Source organism: Paramisgurnus dabryanus, chromosome 8 (genome assembly GCF_030506205.2).
Source record: "Paramisgurnus dabryanus chromosome 8, PD_genome_1.1, whole genome shotgun sequence".
Classification (NCBI taxonomy): Eukaryota; Metazoa; Chordata; class Actinopteri; order Cypriniformes; family Cobitidae; genus Paramisgurnus; species Paramisgurnus dabryanus.
Window position 1 is genome coordinate 9068691 of NC_133344.1, and position 16176 is coordinate 9084866.

The 16176-nt window shown below is 39.7% G+C and overlaps 1 protein-coding gene and 1 long non-coding RNA gene across 3 annotated transcripts in view; one reads left to right on the forward strand and one right to left on the reverse strand.

Annotated features, from left to right (window-relative positions):
• Positions 1–16176, forward strand: part of pxylp1 (2-phosphoxylose phosphatase 1) — a 152356-nt gene that overhangs the window by 43408 nt on the left and 92772 nt on the right. The window lies entirely within an intron of this gene.
• Positions 13510–15354, reverse strand: LOC135771861 (uncharacterized). The gene is made up of 2 exons (XR_010543091.2): positions 14953–15354; positions 13510–13693 (listed from the first exon to the last, which is right to left on the reverse strand). It is a non-coding gene; the product is annotated as an uncharacterized lncRNA (long non-coding RNA).

Genomic DNA, 16176 nt, shown 5'->3' on the forward strand with positions numbered 1-16176 from the left:
GACATGACAACGTAAGAAAACAAGAGTTTTGTCTAAAATCATTTTTATGTAAGTGTAAACTGTCAATGTCCTCAGACCACCTTAGGAGATTTCTAACTTTATACATATGCAAAACTGTTGTCAGCTTACTTGTCTGATATTTCAGCTATTAGCTACATCAATATTGAGACTAGAGTTAATTTGTTGATTTGAAATGCTTGTCTATTCTGTGTTTGTATTCTTTTTTCTGTACTGTTTGTGTATGTTGCAGTTTTACACATACTGTAGAAGTGCCCTACATAAGTATTCTTCTGTTTGTTGTGGAGTCAAGAAATGTCTAAACATTAAAAGATGAACATGAGACAAAAGTACAGAATCTGTCACATCATTATTTTTTAATGGTCACTGAGCTGTGTCCTGATTGTTTACACATGAAAAGCATAAAATGTGTAGGATCAGTTTGATTTACTTATGTGCATTTGTGTACAACAACATAAGTCAGCATTTAATGCTGTTGTTCTTTGTTGTTAAAGCATGTATGTGTTGAAACATAAACAAAGGTTAATAAAATGTGACATTCTAAACTTCTGACATACTGATATTTATCTTACCAATTTCTGGTCTCTACAGCAAACAGAAAAATCTTGTTTTTACAGTTCTGATACTTATGGAGGGCACTGTATTGTGTGTGTGTGTGTGCGTGCGTGCGTGCGTGCAGTCCTTCATATAGGCCGTGTTTAAAAAAAAAATTTAGGGGGGGGGTGCCCTTTATTTAGGTCAGAGCAACTGCCCCTAAAAATTCCTGTGCACGTCCCTGCTAAAAATGCACATAAAGTTTATGTAGATGTCAATACACTGTCATGATTTCGGTCTTATTGGCCGCTTTGTCTTTGTTTCACTATGTGTTGTGTTGTGTTTATGTTTTGACAGCTCCACACGTGCGCGCCTTTCACCTGGTGACCTCATTATCTCCGACTCTTCTCACCGGCGTCCCACACCTGATCCTTATTATTTGCCCATCCGGTTTGATTTAAATTCCCCTCGTTTCCTCTGTTCCTAGCAAGTTCGTCTTTGTATGTTCATGCCCGCTAGCCTGGCTAGTTCTAGTCCTGTCGTGTCGAGAGCGGGGTAAAGTTAGTTTTGTTTTGGATATTCGTGACACATTCGGTACTGAACGGCAATGAGCCCAAAATAAAGCATATTTATAAAAAGAGCAAAGCTGATAATGTTTCACAACCTTCATTAACAATGGTTTCTGTCGATATAATAACCACTGACCCGCAGAAGCCGTCGCAATCTCAATTGTGCTGGAAAGCGCTCTCTTGGCGGAGCCGCAAGTAAGGGACCGTGGGGAAAGTGCAGGTTTTCTTGTTTGATGAGCGGTGTTTTTGTAATAGCTTTTTTGTAAAATGTCCTATGAACAACAAACCAGTGTCATTCAGTACTGGAGGACAGGGGACATCTTTCACAACTTCTATTTTAACCCCTACTGGTGAAAAATGGAATTGCATGTCTAACGTTAACACTCTTTTTGTAATAACTTTGTCCATCGGTGAGACAGAGACATCAAACAAGTGTCATTCAGTACAGGGGGACAGGGGACATCTTTCACAACTTTTATTTTAATCCCTACTGGTGAAAAATGGAATTGCATGTCTAACATTAACACTCTTTTTGTAATAGCATTGTCCATCGGCGAGACAGAGACATCAAACAAGTGTCATTTAGCACAGAGGGACAGGGGACAGCTTTCACAATATCTCTTTTTAACCCCTTCTGGTGAAAAATGGAATTGCATGTCTAACATTAACACTCTTTTTGTAATAGCATTGTCCATCTGCGAGACAGAGACATCAAACAAGTGTCGTTCAGTACAGGGGGACAGGGGACATCTTTCACAACTTCTATTTTAACCCCTACTGGTGAAAAATGGAATTGCATGTCTAATATTAACACTCTTTTTGTAATAACTTTGTCCATCGGTGAGACAGAGACATCAAACAAGTGTCATTCAGCACAGAGGGACAGGGGACAGCTTTCACAATATCTCTTTTTAACCCCTACTGGTGAAAAGAGGAACTGCATGTCTTACAATAACACTCTTTTTGTAATAGCTTTGTCCATCGGCGAGACAGACACATCAAACAAGTGTTGTTCAGTACAGGGGGACAGGGGACATCTTTCACAACTTCTATTTTAACCCCTACTGGTGAAAAATGGAATTGCATATCTAACATTAACACTCTTTTTGTAATAGCGTTGTCGATCGGCGAGACAGAGACATCAAACAAGTGTCGTTCAGTACAGAGGGACAGGGGACATCTTTCACAACTTCAATTTTAACCCCTACTGGTAAAAAATGGAATTGCATGTCTAACATTAACACTCTTTTTGTAATAACTTTGTCCATCGGCGAGACAGAGACATCAAACAAGTGTCATTTAGCACAGAGGGACAGGGAACAGCTTTCACAATAGCTCTTTTTAACCCCTACTGGTGAAAAGAGGAACTGCATGTCTTACAATAACACTCTTTTTGTAATAGCTTTGTCCATCGGCGAGACAGACACATCAAACAAGTGTCGTTCAGCACAGGGGGACAGGGGACATCTTTCACAACTTCTATTTTAACCCCTACTGGTGAAAAATGGAATTGCATGTCTAACATTAACACTCTTTTTTAACACATTAACACATTAACACTCTTTTTGTGTCCATCGGCGAGACAGAGATATCAAACAAGTGTCATTCAGTACAGGGGGACAGGGGACATCTTTCACAACTTCTATTTTAACCCCTACTGGTGAAAAATGGAATTGCATGTCTAACATTAACACTCTTTTTGTAATAGCATTGTCCATTGGCGAGACAGAGACATCAAACAAGTGTCGTTCAGTACAGGAGGACTGGGGACAGCTTTCACAACTTCTATTTTAACCCCTACTGGTGAAAAATGGAATTGCATGTCTAATATTAACACTCTTTTTGTAATAACTTTGTCCATCGGTGAGACAGGGACATCAAACAAGTATCATTCAGCACAGAGGGACAGGGGACCGCTTTCACAATATCTCTTTTTAACCCCTACTGGTGAAAAAAGGAACTGCATGTCTTACAATAACACTCTTTTTGTAATAGCTTTGTCCATCGACGAGACAGACACATCAAACAAGTGTCATTCAGTACAGGGGGACAGGGAACATCTTTCACAACCCCTACTGGTGAAAAATGGAATTGCATGTCTAACATTAACACTCTTTTTGTAATAACTTTGTCCATCGGCGAGACAGACACATCAAACAAGTGTTGTTCAGTACAGAGGGACAGGGGACAGCTTTCACAACTTCTATTTTAACCCCTACTGGTGAAAAATGGAATTGCATGTCTAATATTAACACTCTTTTTGTAATAACTTTGTCCATCGGTGAGACAGAGACATCAAACAAGTGTCATTCAGCACAGAGGGACAGGGGACAGCTTTCACAATATCTCTTTTTAACCCCTACTGGTGAAAAAAGGAACTGCATGTCTTACAATAACACTCTTTTTGTAATAGCTTTGTCCATCGACGAGACAGACACATCAAACAAGTGTCATTCAGTACAGGGGGACAGGGGACAGCTTTCACAACTTCTATTTTAACCCCTACTGGTGAACAATGGAATTGCATGTCTCACCGATGGACAAAGTTATTACAAAAAGAGTGTTAATGTTAGACATGCAGTTCCATTTTTCACCAGTAGGGGTTAAAATATAAGTTGTGAAAGATGTCCCCTGTCCCTCTGTACTGAATGACACTTGTTTGATGTGTCTGTCTCCCCGATGGACAAAGTTATTACAAAAAGAGTGTTATTGCTAGACATGCAATTCCATTTTTCACCAGTAGGGGTTAAAAAGAGATATTGTGAAAGCTGTCCCCTGTCCCTCTGTGCTGAATGACACTTGTTTGATGTCTCTGTCTCGCCGATGGACAAAGTTATTACAAAAAAAAGGTTTATATTAGACATGCAGTTCCATTTTTCACCAGTAGGGGTTAAAATAGAAGTTGTGAAAGATGTCCCCTGTCCCTCTGTACTGAACGACACTTGTTTGATGTCTCTGTTTCGCCGATAGACAACGCTATTACAAAAAGAGTGTTAATGTTAGACATGCAATTCCATTTTTCACCAGTAGGGGTTAAAATAGAAGTTGTGAAAGTTGTCCCCTGTCCCTCTGTACTGAACAACACTTGTTTGATGTGTCTGTCTCGTCGATGGACAACGCTATTACAAAAAGAGTGTTAATGTTAGACATGCAATTCCATTTTTCACCAGTAGGGGTTAAAAAGAGATATTGTGAAAGCTGTCCCCTGTCCCTCTGTGCTGAATGACACTTGTTTGATGTCTCTGTCTTACCGATGGACAAAGTTATTACAAAAAAAGTGTTAATGTTAGACATGCAATTCCATTTTTCACCAGAAGGGGTTAAAAAGAGATATTGTGAAAGCTGTCCCCTGTCCCTCTGTGCTAAATGACACTTGTTTGATGTCTCTGTCTCGCCAATGGACAATGCTATTACAAAAAGAGTGTTAATGTTAGACATGCAATTCCATTTTTCACCAGTAGGGGTTAAAATAGAAGTTGTGAAAGATGTCCCCTGTCCCCCTGTACTGAATGACACTTGTTTGATGTCTCTGTCTCGCCGATGGACAATGCTATTACAAAAAGAGTGTTAATGTTAGACATGCAATTCCATTTTTCACCAGTAGGGGTTAAAATTGAAGTTGTGAAAGATGTCCCCTGTCCCTCTGTGCTGAATGACACTTGTTTGATGTGTCTGTCTCGCCGATGGACAAAGCTATTACAAAAAGAGTGTTATTGTAAGACATGCAGTTCCTCTTTTCACCAGTAGGGGTTAAAAAGAGCTATTGTGAAAGCTGTTCCCTGTCCCTCTGTGTTACAACCCAGGCTCTAGGGTAGCAACACAAAGGACACAAAACTACACTAGTCAACATTCGAAGTGGATCAAAACCATTCAAAAAAGTTTACATAAAATCAATCCCTAATACCCATTCTTGTCTTAGGACAACTTTGATAAACTTTTTTGATCCACTTCAAATGTTGACTAGTATAGAATAGCCAAACAAAATAACATTTATTTTATTACAAACAAGTTAAAACCAAAGAATGTTAAGCATCATTGCTGCTCCCGTGCTGGTTTCCAGAGAGAGTGTGGAAAGCTGACCAGGGTTTAAATTGGCTTCTCTCAGGTGATGCCAATCAGCCAGTTGATTGTCAATGAGCCACCACTTAACTGAAACAAAATCACAAATTAGAACAAAAACCAAAATACAAACCCAAGACATAACACCCCCACCCATAAAGTGTTGCTATTGGGCAACCAAAAGCAACATTGTTTACAGGACATTAAATCATCAAAATATATCAAAACAAAATAAACAACTTACGACCTTGAAAGTGCATCTGCCAACACATTATCCTTTCCACGAATGTGACAGATCTTGAGATCATACCCCTGTAAAAATAAACTCCATCGCATCAAACGTTGATTTGTATTTCTCATGTTATGGAGAAAAACCAGAGGATTATGATCAGTGTACACAATAAGTGGAACACTGGATGACACATACACATCAAAATGATTCAGTGACAAAATCAGGGCCAAAGCCTCTTTCTCAATGGTAGAGTAGTGTTTTTGATGGACATCAAATTTCCTAGAAAAATAACAGACTGGATGCTCAATGCCCTCTAAATCATCCTGAAGCAGAACTGCACCCACCCCAACATCACTAGCATCTGTAGCTAGCTTAAAAGGTCTATTAAAATCAGGGGCAGCAAGAACAGGAGAATTGCTCAACAAAGCCTTTAAATTGTCAAAGTCGACCTGACAGGACTCAGTCCAGGCAAACAAAACCTTTGGACTAAGCAAGTTAGTTAAAGGTTCAGCAACAGTGGCAAAGTCTTGCAAAAAGCCCTATAATACCCTGCCATGCCTAAGAACCTTTTCAATTCTCTCCTAGATGATGGTACAGGAAAATTCACAATGGCTTCAACCTTTGCTCCTATTGGAGACACATGTCCATGACCAACAACTTTACCCAGATAAGTTACTGTGGCTTGTCCAAACTCACATTTTGAAAGATTTAAGGTTAAATTTGCAGCCATTAGCCGTTTGAAGACCTCCTCAAGCTGGACCAGGTGCTGAGACCAGGTAGAACTAAAAATAACCAAATCATCAAGGTAAGCCTCACATCCAACAACTCCCTCCAACACTTTATTTACCAACCGTTGAAAGGTGGCAGGTGCATTTCTCATTCCAAAAGCCATAACGTTATAATGGCAGAAGTTGTCTGGAGTCACAAAAGCAGAAATTTCACGAGCCCTCTGGCTAAGAGGAACCTGCCAATAACCTTTCAGAAGGTCCAACTTGGTGACAAAAGTTGCAGAACCAACTCGGTCAATGCAATCATCTAAACGTGGAAGAGGATAGGAGTCAGGCTTAGTGATGGCATTTACCTTGCGAAAATCTGTACAAAAACGATGTGTCCCATCAGGTTTCTCAACCAACAAACATGGAGAACTCCATGCACTAGAAGAGGGTTCAGCTATGCCATACTGTAACATATACTTTACCTCCTTACACAAAAGCTGACGCTTAACAGGATTCACCCTATATGGATGTTGCTTAATAGGGATTGCTTGGCCCACATCAATGTCATGCTCTAAGACATTTGTACAAGAGGGAACATCAGAGAACAGGGACAAATGTTGCTGAACTAACTGAATAATATCAGAACGCTCAGAGGGATTAAGATAGGACAAATAAGAGTCCACATCAGCCAGAATTTTTGAATTTGGCAACCTACTTTGAACAGTCTCGGAAACAGCAGCAACTTCTGACTCTGCAGATGGAGCATGCAACATTGCTAAAGTCTTGACATTTGTAAACCCTGTTTGACTACGGTCAACATAACGCTTCAATAGATTAACATGGCACAATCTGGTTTTTCGTTTACGATCAGGTGTCTGAACCAAATAGTTAAACTCTCCCACTTTACGATCAATAACATATGGTCCACTATATTTGGCCTCCAATGCAGAACCAACTATTGGTAAAAGTACAAGGACTTGGTCTCCTGAGCTAAACACACGTTCTTTAGCCTTTCGATCATACCACAACTTCATCTTCTTTTGAGCTGTCTTCAAGTTTTCCTTTGCCAGTTCACATGCTCTACTAAGTCTAGAATTAAAATTAGACACATAATCCAAGAGGTTAATTGGAGCAGAATGCTCAACAGCTAACCATCTCTCCTTTAACAGCTTCAAGGGCCCTCTCACTGTATGGCCAAACACAAGTTCAGCTGGGCTGAAACCAAGGGACTCTTGGGCCACTTCTCTAACAGCAAAGAGTAGTAATGGAATACCCTCATCCCAGTCCCTCTCAAATTCCTTGCAATAAGTCTTCATCATGGTCTTTAAAGTTTGATGGAACCTCTCAAGTGCTCCTTGAGACTCTGGATGGTATGCAGAAGAGATATTATGCTGAATTGACAATTGCTTTAACACCTGAGAAAAGAGGCGGGACACAAAATTAGACCCCTGATCAGACTGGACTACTTTAGGAAGTCCAAACAGTGTAAAAAACTTAATAAGGGCTTTGGAAATGGCAGGTGCTGTAATCCTACGCAAAGGTACAGCTTCAGGAAATCGAGTTGCTGCACACATAATTGTAAGCAGGAATTGATTACCCGACTTAGTACGTGGAAGAGGTCCAACACAGTCGATCAAAACATGTTCAAATGGTTCTCCGATGGCTGGAATTGGATACAATGGAGCAGTCGGTATCAGCTGGTTAGGTTTACCTATAACCTGACAAACATGACATGACCTGCAATGCTGAGCCACATCGGTTTTCACTCCAGGCCAGAAAAAATGCCTTAACACCCGATCCAAAGTTTTCTTAACACCCAAGTGACCAGAAAGACAGTGATCATGAGCAAGATACAAGATGTCAGATCGATAAACTGCTGGAACTACAACTTGAAATACACTACTCCAGTCATCCTGACTTGACATTTTTGGATCTGTCCACTTTCTCATCAGAACACCATCACTAACAAAATAGCCAGAAGCTACATCCAACTGTGCTTCTTCCAACACAACATCTTCAAGTAAAGATGCTAAAGTAGGATCCTGTTTCTGCTCATGAATTAATTTCTCACGAGATGGAAACATCTCTCCAAATCCTGTCAAACTCATCTCATCTTTGGCTATAAAAGTATCATAAAGTGAAACTTCAGATTGATTAGTGGAAGGTTTACACTTATGCCTTTTAGCAGACATGGCACGAGTAGTTACACAAACGGGAAATGTTTCTGGATATACCAATTCAAGCTGATCTGGTCCATCTAATTTATAAGGAGTAACCGTAACTTCAGGAGCAGGTAGCACTTTACCCCCAGCTAAATCATTCCCCAAAATAAAAGACACTCCATCTATAGGGATTTGGGAACAAAGTGCCACCACAACATCCCCAGTAATTAAATCTGATTGAAGATGAATATTGTGTAAAGGCATTGATAAATAATCAGCACCAAAGCCTTTAACTAGCACCTCAGAACCAAGGGCTGATCTTTCTGCAAATGGCAAGATATCCTGCAAAATTACAGACTGAAAAGCTCCTGTGTCTCTCCAGATCTTTATAGGTTGTTTAAATTCAGGGTCTGAAGACAAACAAACAACACCATCCATTAAGAATACTGAAGAACCAGCCAAATGGTCTTTCATGGGTTGAGTTTCAACAATTGATGGTACTAGAGACACAGAATCAATATTATTCACAGGACTTACACAGGCTACAGTCTTGGAGGACTTCTGTTTTTTACTTAAAACAGGACAATCTGCAATAAGATGGCCGAACTTCTTACAGTAAAAACAAGCTCTTTCTGAATTTAAGCTATCGTTAGTGCTTTTCTTCACAGATGGTAAAACAGGAAACACAGATTTTACAAATCTAGATTTGTGCTGACCTTTGCTCTGAAACTCAGCTTGTCTATCACCAAAGTTTACCTTATGGGTTAAAACAAACTCATCTGCTAAAATTGCAGCTTGCTCTAGAGTTTTTGGCTTCTGCTCATTTAAATAAACAGACACAACCTCAGGCAAACAATTCTTAAACTCTTCAAGCAAAATGAGTTGTCGCAGTTCTTCTTGACTTGTGACACCCTGAGAAGTACACCACCTATCAAACAGATTTTCCTTCTGCTTTGCAAATTCAACATAAGTGTGCTGAGCCAATTTGGTACAACTACGAAAACGTTGGCGGTAAGCCTCAGGAACCAACTCGTATGCCTTTAATATAGCTGCTTTAACCTCATCATAATCAGCACTTTTTTCAAGGCTTAAGGCAGAGTAAGCTTCCTGAGCCCTACCAACCAAAACACTCTGCAGAAGTAAGGTCCACACTGCTTTTGGCCATTTTGAAGTGATTGCCACTCACTCAAAATGAGAAAAGTATCTGTCAACATCCTTCTCAGAAAAAGGAGGCACTAACCGAATATGACATCCTACATCAAATGAAGAAACATCAGATCTAGGAGTTGATGTTCCTGAAGCCATCTTCCAATCCATCTCCCTAAGAAACCTCTCGTGTTCATAATTCATCTGCTTCTCTTTAATTTGTCTCTCTCTTTCCTTATCCTCCAGCTGTTTCTCTTGTAAGGCTATCTCTCTTAGCCGTAGTTCAAATGCAGCCTCAGACAAAGGAGTAATCACAGATTTTGGAAAATCCTTCTGAACCTTTAAAACTTCCTTATCACTGAGAACATTCCTAATGATTTCCTTCACACTATCCTTCAGTTGCTTCTCTTTACTAGTGATTGTAATATCATAATGAGAGGCTAACTGCAAAAGCTGATCCTTTGTAAAAAGCTCAAGTAACTCCTCTGAAGGCTCTTTTACAAAATCTTCTAAAGAAGCCATTTTCACCAATTAAAGCCACTTCACTGACAAAATACAGGCCTAAATTTAATTTCTGTTTCACTATTTCTTATACTAGAGTGTATAATTTCATACAACCACACGCAGCAAAAATGCTCTTACAAAACTCAATACCCAAAAAGTAGAAAAAATACCAATACAAAAGACTACTATACAAAGACAAACACTATAGTTTGTTAAAGTACTTGTCAGTAATCACTCAATTTAACACATTAGGCATTATTCTACACTAAGTTCCAACAAATGAACACTACACAAAAGCTGCTATAAAGTTAGGATCTCATACCCACAAGCACGCACACACACATGCCACTAATTTTAACTCACCTAACTTAAGATATTCCCCTTACCCATAAAGATGAGAATGGTTGCCAAAATCAATATAATACAAAAAAAAACATGAGAAATCCCTGGATACCTGCCTAACGTTTTCTAATTCCTATCTATCTTCTGAGGTGTACCAGGCTCGAGGCGAGTTTAAAAGCAAAACCTCAACAACTGTAAAACAGTTGCGAAATGCTTACCCCCGACAGGGAAACAAGTCCCCACCCAGGATAACCTCAAAAATAAAAAAGGAAAAATAACAAATGAGTGAACCGATGGAAGGATTGAAAATCAACCCAGCTGGAACACTCCCTATCTAACCAGGGAAACTCATGTAAAAAAAATTAACAACCATACTCACCAAAATAAGGTCAAACAAATGGGAATCAAAAATCCAGCACTGAAGTATCAATGAGAAACATTCTGCTAAACAAAATCGGACGAGCCCCCATTATGTTACAACCCAGGCTCTAGGGTAGCAACACAAAGGACACAAAACTAGAATAGCCAAACAAAATAACATTTATTTTATTACAAACAAGTTAAAACCAAAGAATGTTAAGCATCATTGCTGCTCCAGACCTGCCAACCTTGGAATTTTTTTTTGAGTACAGCAGCATTGGCCGAAAGGACAGAACACGGGTTTTTAACATATAATTTAACACATGCACGCGCACATGCACGCACACACACCTCTTGGTAACCTTCAAGGTAACATGCTGCACATTGCACTCACTTTTTCCCCATCCTGCCATAATCTGCGTTAAAAATTATTATAAATGTGAATAAAATCATGTTTAACTAAATTTGCCATACATGGTGATTAATAACATTATTAATATTAAATTCTGTATGCTCCAAAGTTTAGCATGTCTGCACAAACACTGTTAAAAGTGATATTACTGTTAAATAGTGGGACAAATGACATTCTGTTATCATTTACTCAACCTCATATTGTGTCTAACCTTCATGATTTCTTTCTTGAGTGAAACACACACAAAAAAATTGAGAAAAAAAATTGTTGTTTTTCCCTGACTAGCAAAAAATATAATGGAGTGGGGACCAGACACTGTGGTTATCATCACTCTTTAAAATAACTTGTGTATCACACAATAAAGAAACTCATAAATGTTTAGATGGTCTGTTCTGTTATGTAAACTATGACTGAATTACATGTTTTAAGTTAACTATACCTTTAAGACAGTATTTTAGAGTTAACACTGCTTTAAATTCAACCATAACTGTGACAGTAGTGCTGTTAACTGTATGTCTGTCTGTAATTTATTGTAGCTTTGTTTACAGTGCAGTACAGTACGGCATAGGCACCTATCACGTGGGCGCTCGGGACACGATATATTCTTCATGTATAAAACTTTATTTGATGTGGTTTGTATATGACGTTTTATTTTATTGACAATTATCAAGAGCGCGTTATTTCAGAACGCATTTAATCCGCTTCACTCGGATGTCAGGTGGATTCCCTTCACTGAGAGTGAACTTTCAGTTTTTATTTGACTAAAACTGGATGATCCGCCCCGTGGTACAATCATTGTACTTTTTCTTAAGCGCTCAATTATAAATGATGCTCATTTACAAATCAGAAGTAATGTTAGCGCATCTTGCGGTCAAGTGCACGTTATGAAACGGAGCCCGCGCGACCGTCGACTTCAAAGGATTAAGCTAATGCATTATTTCATTATTTGCACATCCACCCTGACCAGTTTACCTTAGCGAATCAGACGTCTTGACTCCGTTGAAAAAGATGGTCAGAAACTGCGGGTGGAGGAAGGAGATCACGCTGGATTTTGTGATTCCATCGATAGCAGACTCTTGTTACTGATTGGCCATACGACTTGTCAATCATCCCCACTTTCTATGTGGTGGATGATCCCAGTGCTATGATTGGACATATTTTTCTTTTTTCTGTTGCTTCTTTTGAGTACTTCGCGCGGCAAAGGGCGTCATCAGGTTTTTGCGTAGTTTAGAGAGACAAATCGTACCACCGTACTTTGAGGTCAAAATGAGTACCTGCTACGCAAAATGCGTACAGGTTGGCAGGTCTGCTGCTCCCGTGCTGGTTTCCAGAGAGAGTGTGGAAAGCTGACCAGGGTTTAAATTGGTTTCTCTCAGGTGATGCCAATCAGCCAGTTGATTGTCAATGAGCCACCACTTAACTGAAACAAAATCACAAATTAGAACAAAAACCAAAATACAAACCCAAGACATAACACTCTGTGCTAAATGACACTTGTTTGATGTCTCTGTCTCGCCGATGGACAAAGTTATTACAAAAAGAGTGTTAATGTTAGACATGCAATTCCATTTTTCACGAGTAGGGGTTAAAATAAAAGTTGTGAAAGATGTCCCCTGTCCCTCTGTACTGAACGACACTTGTTTGATGTCTCTGTCTCGCCAATGGACAATGCTATTACAAAAAGAGTGTTTTTGTAAGACATGCAGTTCCTCTTTTCACCAGTAGGGGTTAAAAAGAGATATTGTGAAAGCTGTCCCCTGTCCCTCTGTGCTGAATGACACTTGTTTGATGTCTCTGTCTCACCGATGGACAAAGTTATTACAAAAAGAGTGTTAATATTAGACATGCAATTCCATTTTTCACCAGTAGGGGTTAAAATAGAAGTTGTGAAAGATGTCCCCTGTCCCCCTGTACTGAACGACACTTGTTTGATGTCTCTGTCTCACCGATGGACAAAGTTATTACAAAAAGAGTGTTAACGTTAGACATGCAATTCCATTTTTCACCAGTAGGGGTTAAAATAGAAGTTGTGAAAGATGTCCCCTGTCCTCCAGTACTGAATGACACTGGTTTGTTGTTCATAGGACATTTTACAAAAAAGCTATTACAAAAACACCGCTCATCAAACAAGAAAACCTGCACTTTCCCCACGGTCCCTTACTTGCGGCTCCGCCAAGAGAGCGCTTTCCAGCACAATTGAGATTGCGACGGCTTCTGCGGGTCAGTGGTTATTATATCGACAGAAACCATTGTTAATGAAGGTTGTGAAACATTATCAGCTTTGCTCTTTTTATAAATATGCTTTATTTTGGGCTCATTGCCAGTGCCGGCCTGAGCCTCTTGGGGGCCCTAAGCAGAATGTGTTTGGGGGCCCCCCCTCCCACCACGCGGACACAAATGTCACGCTCTAATGTTACATTATAAATGAATAATAATTTAAATAATGAAAAAAATCTATACTTAAATAAAATACTTTATTCTTCAATGTGTCATGTCATATTAACAGGCTATGGAATGTTAACATTGGCCAACAAGAAAAACCTCATCTGCTGCATCATCAGCTGTGGAGACACTGACACTTGATGAAACATCAGGGGCGGGTGGAGTTGGTTGTGCTCCAAAGTACTTCAACAGTGTTCCTGAAAAAAATAGCATTGGATAAGTGCATAGTTGATCGAGCAGAATGAGTTTATTTTGCTTATTTTTCTTTACTTACACAACAAGCAATAAATAAATAAATATAGGATAGCACTGTTACATCACTACCCACCATATAAATAAGATTGAAGTCCATTTTCATCACAGAAATCTCCCTACCCAACATGGTATTGGTATATATTCTCATAAAGTCCAATACCATCTCTTACCAAAGATCTTAGACAGAGAGTGCATGTGCTTTGCCTATGAAGCTGGAACGTTACCGATGTTGGAACGTTCACTTCAACACATACAGCAATGCTAGCTAGGGGTGTGATGGATCACAAAACTCACGGTTCGGATCACATTATGGTTTTTGAGGCACAGATCTGATCATTTTTCGGATCAGCAGAATAAGGGGTTGGAAAAACTAATAAAAAAATGAAGAAATTACTTACAAACATTTATAAAAAGAACAAAGTTGCCAGTAAGTAAGGGCTAAAAGTAGCATTAGGTACAGAAATCAAATCAAATAAATCATAACACTTTATTGTATGAATTAAATATAATTATTCTTTTTTAGAGCTACAGAAGTGATTTTCTCTTTGTCTTGGAAGGTTTGATTAACATTAATGACACAGACTTAAGTAGGTTAATTAAGGTTATTGTCTCTTTAAGAGAAGCACGGACCTGGTTTCTGCCTAATCTATACATAAACCGTCTAAAGACATAAACAACTGTTTTTATTGGAAAAGAGTACTGTGGAGATCATTTTGTTTGTATGTGCCCTGTCAAGAACAGAAAGATTTTATGTGTGCCCTACTAAGTGCACTTATACGCGGCGCGCTCACACAGACGGAAATACAGACGGCAGAGCATAAAAACGTTATGTTCTTTTCAGTGCTCTATTCCTCAAATATATGTTAATGGACTACAGTATGACACAAAATAGCGTAACTCTCTCTAAAGTTTAAACATAAAGTGTTAGTGTTCTGATCTCTGAAGGGAGCTGTGCTGGACAATTTAAACCGCATGGGCTTGCAGAATACTGCTCACTTTAGCGCCTTTTTGCGGGATAAATTGTTTAAAATCACTTGAAATGTTAACTTTTGCAAGCCTTTGAAACACGTGCAAATGATAAACTTTCACTATTTAAGCGCATGCGAGCCGAACCGTGGGTCGATCACGGTCACGGATTAACGTCGATCTGTCACACCACTAACACAAATTAAACATACTGTATATAATCATGCAAACATACCTTTATCTTGCTCTTTTTTCTCATCCTCGGTCCTTTTCTTTGTTCTCTTTTCGGCCCCAGAGGGATATATCCTTTTTTTTGACATGTCAAATGGCTCATCATTGTTTACAGTGAGTGACGACGTTGTGCACTTGGGCGCCGACGCGCAGGTGGCGCAGGTGTCTATGTTGCGCCTGACTAAAACGCTAGCACTGCAGACACATAGTTTTCTGCAAATCAAAATTTTCTTGTCTTTAATTATTCATTTATAAATTCGTATTCATTCATTCATCCATTTATATTACCTGTTTAAGTTATTTAATTGTATAAAAAAATAAAAATAAAAAAAACGATTGGGGCGGGGGCCCCCTGGTGGCCAGCGGGGCCCTAAGCAGCCGCTTGGTTCGCTTATGCCTCGGGCCGGCCCTGCTCATTGCCGTTCAGTACCGAATGTGTCACGAATATCCAAAACAAAACTAACTTTACCCCGCTCGTGTCGAGTACCTGTGTGTAGTTTTGTCTGGATTATTTACCGTGCTCTCTGCTGCCTTATCTCTTCAGATTCCCCGCCCCGCTGTCAGTTTCCCCGAGTGGTGTGTTCCCCGCCAAGCCTCTGTTAACACTCTGTCTGTGGATTCCCTGAGCGCCCGACTACTTCTAGCGCTGTCCAGCTGCAGTGCGCTCTGCGCATAATCCTGCGTAAGACTCGGACTCCTGCTGTGCGCTGTCCAGCACATTCTCTGCTGAAGACTCAGACCGCCTCTCTCTCTCTCTCTCTCGCCGTGCCCCGCCTGGAACTCTCTCTCTGCCCTGTGTCGGGTTGTTTCGTGTGTGGACGGAGGGTGGATGTCCTACAGCCCTGCTGGGTTCCCACATCGAGTGTCTGCCTTTACCTGACGACACAGAGTGTTTTTGCCTTACACATTCACATTTTACATGAATACATAGAGTGTTATCTCCTATACATACCTGCCATTTTGTGTACCTCATTAAAGAACCTCTGCATTGGGATTCCTGACTTTTGTGGTTCCTGACATACACATTCTCTTGTTTGCCAAATAAATGAAAAGCATCTTGAAATCATCAATGTCTTCCCTCTTGCTCTATCAAAATCTCATCGGGCTTTCCTCAGAGATGGTCCCAATAATGTGCTTAAAGTCAAATTCAGTTTGTGCATGATTACATGATATAACTTTTTTTTTTTTTAATACTGTATCCTAAATTATGGATAATTAATACATTAAT